Below are 18,035 nucleotides of genomic sequence, written 5' to 3'. Positions count from 1 at the left end.
TATCCATACTCATTTATAATACAGAAAATGTCGATCCTAATTTTTCAAAACATTTCTTTAACATCTCTATTTGTTTAGATGAGTGTTTAAAATCAATATCAACATGAACATCGTTCTTTTTGAACAGATGGTACAATACACATTTTAAGTTAATAAACAATACTCTTTTCGGATACAGTTCTTTAAAGGTTTCGTATAAGTTTTCGAATTCATTTATAAGTGTTTCCTCCATATCTTGTAAGTTTAATGGTTTTTGATCGGTAAGGTGATAGTGTATTAAATAAACATCATCATAATATTTTGTGTATTTGTTTTTCTTTAGTATTTCTAGAACATCTTTTATTGATATTATATCTTTGGATATATCTCTAAATTCATCATTTAACACCTTGAACACCTCTTCAGGAATAATTCTATCCTGTAAAGCTTGCAAGCGAGATAACTGTAGCTTAAATATTTTTATAGTATCATACCATAGTTTTCTTACACTAGCAGCTCTCATTCCTTCACAAGTACTGTAAACCCAACCATTCGCTACAGAACAATAACCACAAATGTAACTGCTCATATCTTTTGTTAATGACTTACTACCAGAATTACTGCATTTTAAAGGTTTAGAACTATAATTTGATAACATATCCTTTAAAGTAATTATTGGATATAACTTTACCAACTCTTCTTCGTGTACAAAAATTTAGGTATTAACATTTTCCTTAACTGAACAACTGTATATGCGTTGTTTTTATCTTTTAAGTCCATCTTGCTAACATCCCGAAAATACCAATTAAATTTATATTTAACTAGTTCATCTAGTTCATCCTCATGCTTCTCAAAATGATCTAAAAATCTATTGTGTATAGCTTCCATATTTATCTTAAAACAAACCTTATGGATATAAACCATAAAAGTACTTAAACTTAATAATATTTAATCATTTTAATCATATACATAACATCACTAAAAGAATACCCTTGATTTAGAAGATTTAAAGCCTTAACACAAAGATGACCACATATAACTGAATTAAAGTCTTGTATTCGTTCATCATTGTAAAATAAGTTTTTGATACCAAGATATTGTACTAGTTGTTTAGGAGGAATACCACAATAAGAATCGAACACGTACTTTATGTTGTTATCTTTCCAATAGCATATCCAATGAGTACCAATGTTTTCTGATTTATCGAAGTTAACTACAGCACACTCATTTACATAGGGTTTTTGTGGAAGTTTTTCACTCATAAATACACCTCTAAATCGTTTTATCTTTAATTCTTTATCCAACCTCTCTATATCGAAGTTGGTCAATGGTTTTAGTTTTTTGACTTCTTTAGTTTCCCTGCTCCCTGCTTTTCTTCATAGCCATATTGTATCTTTTTGGTTCTTCAAGTTCTTGTTTATTTTTCTTAGCATCCAGTACAGTTTTAGTAATAGCTAATGCTGCACAACCTGCTAATGAGCCAACTGCTCCTAAAGCTGCTAAAATGGCCGGAATTGTAAAAATAAAACCACCCCTATGCTCTTTCTTAATCTTTTTCATTTGTGCAGTAGTTAAAGTTAAATCCATTCCTTTACCTTCTTTAATTCTCTTAGATTTATCACTAAGTTGTTTCTTTGTTAATACATGATCAATATTAAATCCTTTAGTTCTTTATAAGGAACACTAAACATACAACCTTTAATAGAACATCTTCCTATTTATTTAAGAGAAAATCTTAGTTTGTAAAAGTACAGTTGTTGTTGCTCCACCAAATTCAATTAAGGAATCATTCTCATCTGTTATCCTTATCTCAAAATTGTCAACCTTGTCTTTAGATATAGGGAAAAATAATGGATAAGTAGGCTCATAAATAATACTATGTTTAAACTCGGCATCTGTTTTAAATGATGCTATAATTCCTGTTTCCCTATGTGTATATTCTGTTTGTTTAACAAACATACCATCTGCTATATTACAATGAACATTAATTGTATCGAATGGGTGAAACTTTGGCAACTTACTTCCAATATGTGTTTAGTCTTTTTTCTAAAACTTCAAGAACATTAAACCCGAGGACAGTACCTATACCCCCAATTGTAACATCATTACTATCAGTTTCTATTTTAACTCTATTTCTTAAATGATCTTCTGATAATGTTATGTTGATGGATTGAGATTTTAAATACTCATTAAGTGATTTTAAATTATATTGACCTTAAGGTATAAAAACTTGTCTAACACCATATGAGAAACTGTTTTTTTGTTGTTATGTTTGGAGTTAAGTATGTTGTGTAAAACCCAACTAGTCCTATACTTAAATAGTTGCTACTGTTGTCTAATTCGTAATGGAGTTTCATCTTTAAAACAGAAGTATCACTCGTTAACTTAAATACTTTAGCCATTTATTATATAATAAATGAATGAGTTTGATTTACCTAGAGATATTCCAAGAGAGAAAGTAATCAAGTTAATAGAAGATATCATTCAAAAGTTAGAATACAGTTTAAAGAAGAAAAAGAGAAAACTACGAATTGTTAGATATGCATACTACACTTTGATTACGTTATCGGTTATACTTTCGGCAACAACTGGATTTATTAATATTTTTATACCTGTAACAATTTACTCAATATTAACAACGTCTCTTGCAACTGGATGTGCTATTATAACAGGTTTATCTTCTAAGTTAAACATAAGCAAAAGAAAAGATGAATATAAAACCATTGTTACTTGTATTAATTCATTTAAAGAACAATTAGAGACGATAATAACATTAAATGGTGAAATGAATAACGAATATATAAAAGATACGATGCTTAAGATCAGAGAACAACTTAAAGATATAAGATCATAAAAGGTGATGATTTTTTCTATAATAAATGAGTAAGAAGACTATTAATTGGGATGTAAAAGAGATGATAAAAGAGACAACAGTTAAGAAAAGAAATGGAGGGCTTATACCTGATGATATTCGATGTCTTATAGTGGGTTCCTCTGGGTGTGGTAAAACTTTTTTGCTATTTAATTTTTTTTTACAGCCAGGTTGGTTAAACAATAATTACTTTTATATATATTTTAAAAGCATGTATCAGCCAAAGTATGAGCAGTTAAAAGATCGATTTGAAAAAGCAGAACTAAAGTTTAAGAAGCAAATAGCAACGTTCTTAAGCGGTAATAATTCTATTGTACCTATTGATGAATATGAAAAATACTCTATAGTTGTGTGTGACGATTACATTTTGGAGAACCAAGATACTGTTAGAAAATACTTTACAAGAGGTAGACATAGACATTTAGACTGTTTCTATCTTGCACAAACATATTCAAAAGTACCTAAACAGCTTATAAGAGATAACGTTAACTTCCTATGCATATTCAGACAAGATGATACTAATCTTAAACATTTGTATAATGAGCTTGTTGGAGGAGATATGTCTTACGATAAATTTAAAGAGATATGTTCAAAATGTTGGCAAGAAGATTATGGTTTTATGGTAATTGATATGACAAGGAGGTAAACAATGGTAAGTATAGGAAAAAGATAAACATTTCTTAAGCGTTTGACTTTTTACGTTTATTGATGTTCTTTGACGTTTATTGACGTTTGTTCGTTTTCTATAGAATAAATGGATAAGAAAGATATTAATAAGAATATCTAGTTATAGGAGTTCTTGATAAAGAGCTTCAAATCTTGGAAGAAAAAAGAGCAGGTATAGAATAAATTTAATATGCAAGAACAACCTGTAATTGATGCTATTCAAAACTTGGGAAGTGAGATCAAAGAAGTAGCAGAACAAAATAAAAATCTAATAACTGAACTTGTTCCAGTTGTACATAAGACGGTTTCAATAGATCCTAGTCTACTAGAAACACCTAAAAAGATAACTTATGATAGTTCTCCAAGTAGTAGTGATACGCCTATAACGGGTGAAATAAAACAAACGAAAAACAAATTAAAGACAAAGTTGAAGGAGTAGAACCTTTAACAACAGCGCAATCATTTTTTAAGATTGCAACAAAATATTATAGAAAAGAAATGATAGTGTGTTTGGAATAAGAACTGTAGAAGAAGATGGAAAAATAATAAATAAGATAGGAAATTCTGAAGTTAAAGTGAATGGTGATTATTTGATAATTAATGGTAAAACTTATAAAGGAACAGAAGGTCTATGGGAATTATTAACGATGAAATCTAATAAAACCATTGAAGATTATGATGATGATGATTTTGAACAGTACAAAGAAATAATAATAGAATCAGATGCTGCCTTCCAAAAATATAATTGAGATAAAAGTAGCATCTAATAGAGGTTTTAAGTACATTAATATTATCAAGCCTATTTGTGATAATTATATTAAACCATCTTTACCTCCAACTCCAAAAAGGACTGGTGAAGAAATTAAACAATATACAGAGATACCTAAAGAATATATATGGACGGATGATGTGAGAAAGTTAATTGATCGGTTAAAAGTTATAGATGGAGAAGAAAAGGCTGGTAATAACTTTTATAATGAGAAAGTAGGTTTAGTGAGTATGATTAATAATAAGCTTTCACAATTTATTCCTAATGATCCAAAAGGTATAGGGTATTTGATTAAAATCTTAAATACATTACCACCACGATTCTGGAATTATGAGAAGCTTGGAAAAGGACTATTGAATAAGATTTTAAACATGAAGGGATTACGGGAGTTACATATACCAGGCTTCAGATTTTGCGGGCCTTTTACGAAGCTTCAAGAAAGCTTAGAGAGAGGTGATGAAGGTATTAACCCATTAGATGAGGCTTGTAAAGAACACGATATATCCTATAGAGACAATAAAGATACAGAGTCAAGACATATTGCAGATAAGGAACTAGAAACTAAAGCATGGAAAAGAGCCTTTAGTAGTGATGCGTCAATTGGTGAAATATTAGCTGATTTTGGGGTTGGTACTGCTATGAATGCTAAGGTTAAGTTAGGATGGGGATTATAAGTTTTTTAATGGTTATTATGTATGATTCTTTTATGGTTATATCCCATAAAAACGTTGTTTCAAGATTTTCTTTATAATAAATGGATAGTGTTGAGAGTTACGAGTTACAGAGCTTTAAAGCTAACACAAGAACATTTAATAATTTGATTGAAGCTAACAAAGATATTGAGTTTGATTTCGATGTGGGGCATGGCTTTATACAACCACACAAAGCAGATTGTCACATGACTCTTGAAGTTGTTGGTGCATCAGTTGTAGGAGCATTTGGCTCAAACGATACTATAAAACTTGTAGATAACTTCTTACCATTCTTCTTTTCTCAAATTGAGGTTAGAAAGCATGATGTTGTTATAGATAAGATTGAGCCAGCAGGAATAACATCTACAGCTATTGGAACATTAAAGATTTCCAAATAAGAAGTTGAATATTTAAAACAAACAGGATTTGAAACAGATGATAAACTTGGTCTAAGAAAGGACTTTAGTGTTTTGTACCCATTAAGATAATTCCAGGCTTTTTAAGTGATTATAAAGAGGTTATGTGGAAAGGTGGATTGAGAATAACATTTACAAAAGCTAACAACAATAACGATGTCTTGTACAAATGGACTGGATCAGCAGCAGGTGCAGCATCTCCTCATGATGGAAAAATAACAATAAAAATTATGGAGATAAGAATGCCTATTGTTGAATATAAATCTACTTATGAAAACAAGTTAAAGTTGAATATTTTTAAAGAACCTAAAATCATGTTTTCATTCCATACTTATCAATGTGTTCAGAAGACTGTTGTAGGTTCTTTCTTGGAGTTTGATGTTACTACTCATTTTAATTCTAGACAATTTGATATGCCTCATTTCGTAGTTGTAATGTTCCAAACTGATAGAAGTGGCAAACAAACAGCAGATGCAAGTAAGTTTGATCGTTTTAAGGTAAAGAATATCTATCTTAAGAATGGGAGGAATGAGGTATTTCCAAAAGAATCAAGAAACTTAGATATTGCTAACAGGGATTATTTTAAGATGTATGAAGATTATACTGCATTTAAGAGAATAACATGTGGCAATACCGAAATGTACTATGATCCTAAAGAGTTTATAGATAACAGACCAATGTATGTGATTAATTGTCGTAAGAGGAAGAATGTATCGGTTAATGAGAGAACAAACATAAAGATTGTAGTAGACTTTGCAGAAGCTGTGGCTACTAATACTATATGCTATGCCATTTTAATTGGACAAAGAACTTTACATATAATCCGAAGAATGAGAAAGTAGTAGAAGAGTTTTAGATGTTTGTATTGTATTATGGAAGTTTTTCCATAATAGAAATTGATAAAAAATGATTAAATATTTTTGGTGAAGATAAAAATTGAAGAGTGTTCATTGATTTTCTATATAATAAATACGATGTCGAGTCATATTGAGCTTTTAAATAATCTTGGAAGTCTTGAACAAAAACAAGTTATTGGATTAAGAGAATTAGAATTAAATACAGAATATAAGATTGCGAAAATGGAAAAGATTAAAACTAAGTTTGGAAAGTGCATTTTAGTTGAGTGTGAGGAGTTTAAGGTGTTTCTTCCACCTAGATTTACAAAACACTTAACAGATAAAACGATTGATGAGATCGTTAAAGATGGAATAAAAATCAAATACACTGGTCTAAAAGATAATTATCCAACTGTTGAGTTCTGAATGTAAATTTTATGTAAATTTCCTGTATGTAAATGAGAATCGGTTTTTATGAATTTCGAATAAAACGAACGTTTTCCTTATAGTAAATAAACTATGGCTAATTATTTGAATAAAAAATGACGTTAAAGCATTGAGATTCCTTCGCATAGATGAGTTAGCAAAAGGTAAAGCGTACGAGATAACATTATGGAAATTGATTCAAACACAGCGTTATGGTCAAAGAGTTTTAGTACATTTAGATGAGAAATATAAGACGTTATTACCACAAAGATATAATGATGAAACTGAACAAGTATTGAAAGATTTGAAAAAGTATAAGCTGTTTGTTAAGTATGAAGGTTTGAAAGATTTAGATAATGGTTATAAAATACATCAGTTTTACTTTAGAAATGAATCCAAAAAATAACAAAAATAAAACTTGTAATTTTAAGTATGTTTTAAGTGTATAAGTGTTATTATGGTTTCATTATCAATATCCAAACTTGTAATTTTCAGGATGTTTTAAGTGTATAAGTTTTTTTTATAGTATCAAGACTATAAAAACCTAAGACCTTTGGATATACAGAACATAATGTCATTTAAATTTTAAAGATATATGTATAAATAAGGGATTAATTTGAGCTTTATTGTATTATATCCTTAGAGTTATGCAATTTATAAGACATTCAATAGATAGCCAATTTATTTCTCTATTGATTGCCGTATGAATTTTGAAAATCGGTTAATATTTGATGTAGTTATAGCAAATTCGAAATTTCGGGATTTTTTACGGGTTTATTTTTGAGTTTTCTGGAAAATGTTATTCTCTAAAAAAGTCTTGAAATTTTATTTAAATTATGGTAGCTTTTTTATTTTTTCGATTTGATGAAATTTTGTAGATATTGAAAAAGGGAAAAATATCCTGTGGGTTATGCAACCATTTGTGCATTTTATGAAATTGGTTATGTTATTAGTATTCATTTGCCGTTTGAATTTTTCAAATCGGTTAATTAGTGACCGAGCTATTGAATTTTACCGTTATTTTGGGGTGAGGTTGCCAGTGTTGCCAACTCACTTTTACAATTATCATATTTATTAGTAGTGGGGTGAATTCATCCCTATATGTTTTATAGCGATATCTTGAAAAATTAAAATCCTGGAACGTTCCGAAAAAATATTGAGTTGGAGACGCTGATTCTAAAAAAAAAGATCTAGTGAGAACAGCATGTACAATTTGAAAATTGTGAATTTCTTTCTTTTATTTTAGGAAAGCATGTTGAGCTATATGTAAGTCATTCTCTCTCTTTCTTGCTGGAGGTGGAAGGATATATGTTGTATATCTATTAACATCAAAGTTAATACGTCGTCCCATCCCGTGGGATTACGTCATAGTTATTTCGTAGTCCCATCCCGTGGGATTACGTCATAACAGCTCCATCTGGTGTCTACTGCAGCTTGAAGTTCTGTTGGTGTGAGGAGAAGAAAAGAGAGAGGCTATAATTTCATGTACATATATGTTATTGCTTCTCTCAACTGAAACTGGTTTGTAAGCTGAATATATGTATGTGCGTCTGGTATAAGTGTATATATGTATGTAACAGCGAATCAACATACTTAACTTTAACTTATCATCATTCTGCCATCTGTCGACCGATTTCGATCAAACAAAACCTACTTTTTCAATCAAAGACAGCACTATAAGTTATAAGTTTTAGATGTAAGTTTTTATGATTTTAAATGTCATAAAAGCCTATACGATCTCCCTTTAACATTGTAGTTATGGGAATACTTTGCATTAGTTTCTTGTGCCCTTATGTGCTAGTCAACTAATGTTAAAGCAAAAGAAATATTCAAAGAAAGTGCTTAGTAATTACGTTAGTCATCTAGTGGTGATTTGTAGTTAGTGATGATATATCCCTTTTCTTTAAATTCTGACAATCTTTTTTTTGTATCCAATCATGTAGTTTTATATGGGATATGGAACAAAAGTTCTCATTATAATATGAAGGAATTCCACATACAACACATTTACTATTAATATTTCTTTCATTAGTTAAGTCATAACAAGATGTAGTTTCGTTCCTTCTAGTAAAACATGTTGGGAAACCAACACGTATTATATCTTTAAATAAAATAACTTCTGGTGCCGGTAATGTAAAACCTACGGGGTTATATATTGGATCTACAAACTTACATTCTGATAATGTAGCTGGTCTTAAAATCTTAAATTGTGTGTCTATGTCCTTAAAGAAAAGATACATTATTTTTATAAAGTCATGCTCTAACATTTTATTATGTATTTCCATCACTCGTTCTATTGATGAGAGTGAATAATCTATCAACGGTCCAGAATATTTTAAACCCTGTTCAACTTCTTTATTGAGATTCTCTGCTCTATAACATCTTTTAGAGTTATAAGACTTCTTGTTTCCATTTCTAGCAAACTCTTGGAATTGTTTTAGTTTTCCACAAATTACACACTTTTTCATGATTTATTAAACATAAAATATCCAAAATAGTTAGCTCATTTTTATTTGATTTTAAATGTGATAAAAGCATATTCAATCTCACTTTGGGTTATCCCTCTGTGTTAAAGTACAATAGTTAGTGGTGGCTTCATAAATTTTTGACAGTTAGGGGGTGTTGAGGGGAAAGTTGTCTGCAGAACGTACATATGCTACTGTATGGGATACCACGTCCGTAATGTCGTCTAAATGTCATTTTTTTAAAATATAATTAATTAATTTTTATAAGAGAGCGCTTAAAATGAAGTGTAACATTTAGTGTTCCAGAACGAAATGACAAATTTCGTCCTGCATGGTCTTTTAATAGTATTTCAATACTGTTAAATGAAAACTTTGCAAGTGGAAGATAATGAATATCTTGAAATGTTAATGTTTGCACTTTACCGTATTTTACATTTGATATTGGTGCAATACGTAAAAAAGGTGCTTTTGTATCACCTAAAATCTGATATTGTATGATATCAGTATTAATAAAAATTTGATGTGGATACTCAATATCAACATATGGTGGTCTAAATCCACGTTTATACAAAACAAGATCTTGACGAAATCCTAATTGCAATGCTAATGTTGGTGATAGTAAGTCTGATACAACACGATCATTACAATCTATATGTACAATATTTAATTCATCAATGATATGATGTACGGAGTGATAATATCCACTTACAATTTTACTTTTTTGTGCTTCTTCATTTTTCTTTTATACCATATAACATTTTCTCCATCGTTAACATTATAACATGTTAAAGGAACATGTAATTCACTTAATCCTACATACCAATCGGTTTCTGATAATTGAATATTATTTTTTAGTTGTTTAATAAAATGTGTTGGACTACTTGTAGGATGTACATCAGTACTTGCGTTTGATACAAGTGTAATCTAAAAACTATCATCAATACTTTCAGAAATCATTTTCGTTTAAAGTGAAGTGTTAAGTTTGAAGTTCCAAATCCAAATGGCAATTTTGAACCGCGCTCATCTTTTAAGTTTACTTCAATCGTGTTAAAATAAGATTTTACAACTTTAACATATTGTGGGGTGTCAAATAGAAAACATTTTACATCTCCATGCTCAATATTATATGCACTAACTTTACGAAGTAGTGGTCCAATATTTTCTTGTTGTTTTACAATATCAACACAAACATTAAGAATGTTTCGTATATTATATTCTAAATTGCATGGAAATTTTGCACGTGTTATTGTTGGAACATCTTCATTAACTGCTTTTAGAAAAACAGTATCTGTAAACTCGGTTGTATTTTCATTTATAAATCAAGTAAATGTAATCCACGTGTTATTGCTATAACACAAAAATGTTTTAATTTTAAAGAATGTTTAATTCCAACCTGATTTTTATTTTTATAATATTTTAACATGCATACTTGTTTAGGAATCATATCTAAAATGGACGGAATAGAAGTATAGTATCCTGGTGTAATATCATTGTGTGCAATTTCAAGTTCATCATTAATGATGGTTTCAATTACATTGTTTCATTTAGCGAACATTACAAAAACCAAAAAGAATATTAAGTTGTGTTACGGCAACATTCTATTTTCCTTCACTTAAATGAATAGGTTGTGCTAACTTTACTATAAATGAAGAAGTTGTATTATTAGTAAAAATTTCACTACTAGCATTTGACGGAAGAGTAACATAGAAATCATGTTCTATCATCGAACTCATTTTGAAGACTGAACAGAATTTGTTTTATTCCATGAATTCATACTTGATGGATATCCCAACCACTTTACATACATCATATCTTTCTTTCGTTTTAATACTTTCTCAATTAAACATGTTTTGTTTAAATTTACATTTACTTTGTTATTCCTCTGTGTATAATATCACTTTAATTTCTTCGTCATTCCAATCTTTTAATTTAAACTGTAATAGGATTTGTCGGAATACTTTTATCAACAATAAAAATTTCTTGTGGCCATTTCGGTAAATATTCCTTTTCTAATTTGTTTATATTTTCTAACACGCACATAATCACCAGGATGAAATTTACATGTTAATTTCTTTTTATTCATTTTATCACCGTACAACGTATTCCAAACTTGGTCAACATTAGAATGATTTACATCTGCCGGTGCCATTTTAATACTACTATGATACGAATGATTATGAGTTTTTACAAGTTGATCTAACACATCTATATAACGATTTGTATTTTTAGCAGTAAAATAACGATACAATTTTACTTTTAATGTTCTTATAAACCGTTCTGCTAATGCACATTTAATTTCTGAAGGTGCACTATAATGATTAATTTCGCATTCTTTAAATAATCGTTTTACGTATCGATTATTTTTTCTCTTACTAAATCCGTTTGTACATTAAACTCGGGTAGTTTAAATTTTTTTAAAAAAAATTGTTTGCTTTTGTCATTTCAGGACCTCTTTTTGTTTTCAAGGGAACACAATACGCATACCGTGAAAAAATATTGATACAACATAATATAAATTTATATTTTTTTATATTATGCAATATTTTGCATATCTGCTAAATCCATTTGTAATGTTTCATTGGTGCACTAATATAATATTGTTTACGTGCAAACATTTTACGTGCTGGTGCACGTAATGTAAATGCATCTTGAGATGCTAACCGATTTTAATTTTCTTTTTCGATAATTTTGTTTTTCCTTGTAATGTTTTAATAGTAGATAAAGAAGCAGGATTCCTATAGTCATAATATAATTTTGACAATTTTATCATTTTTATTTACATTTTATATTCTTTCGAATTTTTAAAAATATTTGCTACTAGTGTTGGACTTTGTGATTTTACATGTATGGCGATGTAAAGATTGTGAGAAGGCCCGACGGAAATCCATGTCTGGTGACAGTTCTGTGGATAAGGCTGAAAGACTCCCCACTTTGTCTATAGTACACAATTCGTTACTATCAATCAAAAAGGAAGTCGACGAAATTAAAGGCTCTAATAAAAGATTGGAGGATGAGTTAGGTGCTTCCTTAAACACCATCCATGAAAAATTTGACCAGAATTATAACCTCATCAAATATCAAACTGAGGAATTGAAGAAATGCATGAATACAATTGACGAATTAAAGAATCAAAATCTATCGTTAAAAAAACCAATTGAAAAATTAAAAGTTCAAGTAGATGAATTGGACCAGTATAGTAGAAGGAACACAATTGAAATACAAGGTATACCTGTCTTACCAAATGAAGATGTTAATAATATAATTAAGGGAGTAGGTACTGCATTGGACATAACTGCTACTAATGATATGATAGATGTATGTCATATGTTGAAGAAATCTCCCAGCCAACCAGAACCAGGTTATATTGTTAGATTTGTTAGGAGATTAGATAAGGATAAATTTATTGCAAAAAGAAAAGTGAAAAGAAATCTCAATTGTAAAGATGTGGGTCTGTCAGAGGGTGGGACTATTTATGTCAACCAGAGTTTAACATTACACCGTAGAATAATCTTTAGTGAGGCCAGGAAAGTTAAGAGAGAGAAAAACTGCTTTTCTCTGGGTTGACTATGCGGGTAATATCAAATTAAGGAAAAAGGCTGATGACTCCTTTGTATATACTCTCACTACTATTGATAAAGTCAGAAGTTTAACGTAAAATATGAACAGCAATGATCAGACGTTATTTTTAAATTATCAAAATGTTAGGGGTATTCGAACCAAATTACATAAACTGTACACGGGTATTGCAGCCACTAATTTCGACATAATACTTTTGACCGAAACTTGGTTGTGTGACGGTATATATAATAATGAATTTATTGACGAAAAGTATAATGTATTTAGATATGATAGAATTCACAAAGATGAAGGAGGTGCACTTATAGCAATTTTAAAGAACTATAGTGTTACTGAAATTCCAATTGCTATAAATTATGTTGAAGCATCATGTATAAAAGTTAAAATAGCAACTAAATATATTTATGTCATTGTTGTATACTTTCCACCGAATTCTAAAGTGGAAAAATATCTTGAATTCTTTGAAAAAATTAAACAAATAGTTGAAATACAATTTAATATTGTTATAGTTGGTGATTTTAATATTCCTTCAATTATAGACTGCTCGTTTGATTTGTTAGATGGTGACGTTATCTGTAAGTCCTTGGCAAACTTTATCTAATTCATAATTTAAGATCAATGAACTCAGTAAAGAATGCGTATGGTAAAACTCTTGACTTAGTTTTCTCTAGTGTTGAGTTGGAAGTTAACGTGTCTAGAAATATGTATCCCTAATTAGAAGAAGATAAACATCATCCCTCATTACATTGCCAACTGTACCTTAATAACACTATTCCGCGTATCAAACTAACTACTAGTATTGCACATAATTTTAGTAAAGCTAATTTCCTTAATTTATATAGTTCTTTAAGGCAACAAAACTTTTCAGAGTTACTTGCTATAAAAGATATTAATCTAGCAGTAAAATACTTTTATAATATTTAAACCAAATTTTTTTCTTTTTTTGCTCTGACTTTGTTAACCTCAATATTCGTTTCAAATTGTAGGTAAGCCATTTCGAGCCATCAGCTTTCATTCACTCACTTTAAACCATCTTTTACACCTAGTAAACAAGTATATATATATATATATATATATATATATATATATATATATATATATATATATACCTGTCTTTCTCTCTGTTAACTCACACACACACAAGTCTTTATTTTACGAAGTATTTCTATGAAAGTCCAGCAAATACAGTCATTTCCGCTTCTTCCCATCTTCATTCTTAATTTATTCGCAGGCCAATCTCAGTGTCCTTTTCGTTCATAATAATGTTTACAAGCTACAGTTCTCCAACAAATAAAACCAAAAACAACTCATTTTGATTCATGTACATACATTATAATTGCAGTTCAATATTTTTATCCCATTCGTTTATATAAACGGAAAATGTTAAGTTACCTTTACTTCCAGTAATTCCAAATTTATTCGCCAAAGATCACACACACTAAAATGCACAACCCAACTTTCCACAAAACCAAAATCACAGTATTTAATTTTATCTTATTTCAAGCAGGCTTATATATAACTTAAGCTACGTGCTTTCATTCACACAGGTACACATCTGTTTTCCGCCTTCCGTTTTTTCACAAAACTACTACAATAGGTTTTGTTCAAGTTAACAAGGTTCTTTCCACATAAAAGGGGTCTTTATTTCTTTTCTGCTACCTGCAGGGCAAAAAAGAGAGTCAACATGGCAAAGCTAAGGATGCTAAATGTCACATTTATCTGTCTAACAAGTGAAAAGATCTTTTTCATCTATTTCAAATGTTTCTTTTCTAAAACAAGTGTGCATTCATCTCAAAAATCGTAACACACAGGTGCTCACAAGTAGCACATAAGATTCTCTTTCTATCTCCCCAACAATAAATGTCACATAAGTTTTCTCACCGGTTGTGTACAGTGCTGTCCAACAGAATGTGGCTTCCGGTCTCCAACATTGTTCCAATGAAATCTCAAAAATAATTGTCGCAATAACTTTGTCAAACTGACGTCTAACTTCTGCCAACATTTCTCTCATTTTATTCTGTTTGCTTCTGTACAATAGTGTCCACCAACATGCAGGTGGTGTCCAACAGTATGGTTTTTCCGCAAATGTTGCAATAACTTTTTCAAACTGACATCTAATTTTGGCCAGGTGTTAGTCTAAAAATTTCAGTTCGTGACATTAATGAGTGCTATTTTTTCTTAAACTTGGCATCTTTTTGTCCTCTATCCATCCTCCACAAGATGCAGCATTCTTCCAATCCATTTATCCAGTTCAAATGTGAATAACTTTAATACCTTTACAAATACAATGATTTAAATTATGTGACACCTTCATAATGCTGTCTTTTGACTTCCAACAACTACAGTATTGTTCCAAAGCAATCTCTCAATTTCAAATGACAATAACTTCTATTCTTTTAAACCTAGAAGGATCAAATTTATGTGGCAGTTGGATAATGCTTCTCTCTTTTGAATTCTAACCTTCTCCATTGTCTGGGGGAGAGCGCATGGGGCGAATTTTGGTTATATTTTCCTATATGAACTACTGTCGTCTGCATTCTTAATCTTTAAACGCCCATTGACGCAACTGCTGTGTCAGGGCTTTAAACCTCAATGCCTCAGTCTTAAACCTCAAATTAAGGCTGGAAGATGGTTTTGATACCAATTTATTCCTGAAAGATGCAGCCTTGCTGGTGTGAATTTTATGTATATGGGAGGAGGGTAAATATCGTGTTTTTTCAACAGTCTTTTGGGGGGCCATTTTCCCTCTTGGGGGGATAGATTCATAAAAATTGTTACGTGAAGCAATGAAGTAGGCCACTACATGGTAATATCGTGTATTTGTACTTCTTGCTTATATGGGGGGATAAGGGAGGGGACAAAGTTAGCAATTTTTTGGAGTTTAAGTTTTTTGAGGTAAATTACATTTATTTTTACAACAAACATCAATAGCTCAGCCTTTAATTAAGCTAGATAGAAAATTTGGTACCAAAGTATTTTTGAGGGATGAAGCTTTCCGTCAGTTGCATTTTATCAGGCCCGTGCTGGCCCACCGGGACGTGTCCCGGTGCGCCCTCCGAAATATCACAGTATAAATAAAGTTACAAGTTTTAGTAATAAATTCTTACAGTTTTATTGGTAAAGAACCCGGGAAAGGTGCAGTGCGCCCTTTACATTAGCGCGCTTTCGAGACCACATCAAAGATGAACGATTTTATTTACTCTACTGTATAACACAGTTCTGTACAATAAATACTCACAGTTACTGTTGGTAAATAACTTTTGAAAGGTACAGTGCGCCCTTTACATAAGGCGCCCTACGAAACATCACACTATAGATAAGTGGTTTTAGTTATCCTGTATACCAGCTTTGTTTAATAAATTCAAATACTGACTGTTAGTACAGAACCTATCAAGAATACAAGGCGCCCTTTACATAAGATGCCCTGCGAAATATCACTTTTTTTTTTTTAATTTTATTCTTCTGTATTTCAGTTTTCTATTATAAATTCCTACAGTTGGTATTGGCAGAGAACAGTAAGGAGTAGAATCACAAAAATATTATAAAGTTATATAGCTATAAAACGAAACAATGTCAACAGTAGTTCGTATAGTCAAACTTACGATGCATTTATGTAATACTACACTAACACTAGTCTCTAATGTACGATTTTTACGGCATCGAAGCTTTCACAGTCTTAATATGCATCCATATATCCGAACATATTGGTTGTTCCTGTGTGTTTTAAAGCAGTGTTAGGATAATCAGTACCTGTTGTATTTCTGAAATATAGCTGTATCAATTTCCGCAAAATGTGGTCTTCCTGTCACCACGGCACGGCGCATCCTCAGGTTGTGAATCGAGGAAAAGGCCTCTGGGATATAGAGGTTAACTGCGAATATACTGAGTAAGTAGTCGCGGACAGACAAGGTGTGATAATCCAGCTTGTGAATTTGGTGTGAGGCTAACAACCTCATCCTGTAAAAAGTTAAAAAAAAAGATTGTTCAGATAAGTTTGAAGAATCCTCGGATCAGAACTGAAAACTTTGCACGAACTCCGCAAAGTAAAATCGACATGAGATTTGGAGCATGAAATATAAGAAGTCTCTATAGGGCAGGCGCGTTAAAATTTGTAAAAAAAAATGAGTTTAGAAATAGAGGTTGGACCTATTGGGATATGAAGAAGTTAGACGAAAAGGAAATGGAGAAGTCAAGTTCGGAAATTTTACGTTCTTTTACGGGGAACAAATTAAAAATTACCAATTAGAAACAGAGCTTTCCGTTCACAAACGAATACGTAATATCAGCAATTACATAGGTTGAATTTGTTAATGATAGATTTTCATTTACTTCTCTTAAGGGTCGGTGGTGTAATATTATTGTTTTAAATGCACATGCCCCAACAGAAAATAAGGATGGCGATTAAAAAAAATACAGTTTTTACGAAAGAATAGAATGGGTATTTGATCATCTCCTGCAATACAATATGAAAATTCTGTTAAGCTGTTTCAACGCAAAGGTAAGACCAGAGGGTATTTTTCAAACCGATTATAGGGAATAAATGTTGTATAAGGAATGTTGTGACAATGGCGTCAGACTCGTGAACTGTGCAATATCCAGAAACCTTATCGCGAAGATTACAAAATTCAACATCGCGACATTCATAAATATACTTTGACTTCATCAGATGGAAAAACACGTTGTCAAACTGATCATGTTTTAGTAGACAGAAAAGAACGGTCAAGCTCAACTGATGTTCGGTCGTTCAGAGGAGTTGATTGTGATAGTAAGAGAGAGACTATCGTGGAATAAAGGAAATATTCAATATCTGAAAACGAAGGATTATTTTTCTTTTACATAAAGGGGAGTCAGGTGAGAGGGTAGCCAGATTGAAGTGTCGAATAGATTCTCGGTTTTAGAAGGTTCGGAGTGCACTAGTGTTCAAGATACTTGGTTGAAATTAGAGATAACATTAAAATTTCAGCCAAAGAAATATTGGAACACGCAGAAAAACGTAGGAACAAACCATGGTTCAACCAGGAATGTACTAAAGTAGCAGAGAAGAGAAAACAGAAGAAACTGTGTTGGCTACAAAATCCGAAGGAAATAACTACATAAAATTTCATTGTCATCTGGCGAGAAACTTCTAAAACTTTTAGAACAAAGAAACGCGACTTTTGAAAGTTAAAATTAATTAACTTGAAAATCAATTAACTTAAGATAATAGTGAAAACAAAAACATTCGGGATATGTATAAATGCATCAACGAAATTAAGAAAGACTATCAACTTCGTGCTTATATATTAAGGAAACCTAAAGGAACAGTTCTCACTGATACAGATAGCATCTTAAATAGATG

The sequence above is a fragment of the Thermobia domestica genome, chromosome 7 (genome assembly GCF_964235325.1).
Source record: "Thermobia domestica chromosome 7, izTheDome1.hap1.1, whole genome shotgun sequence".
NCBI lineage: Eukaryota > Metazoa > Arthropoda > Insecta > Zygentoma > Lepismatidae > Thermobia > Thermobia domestica.
This window is presented reverse-complemented; position numbering follows the sequence as displayed.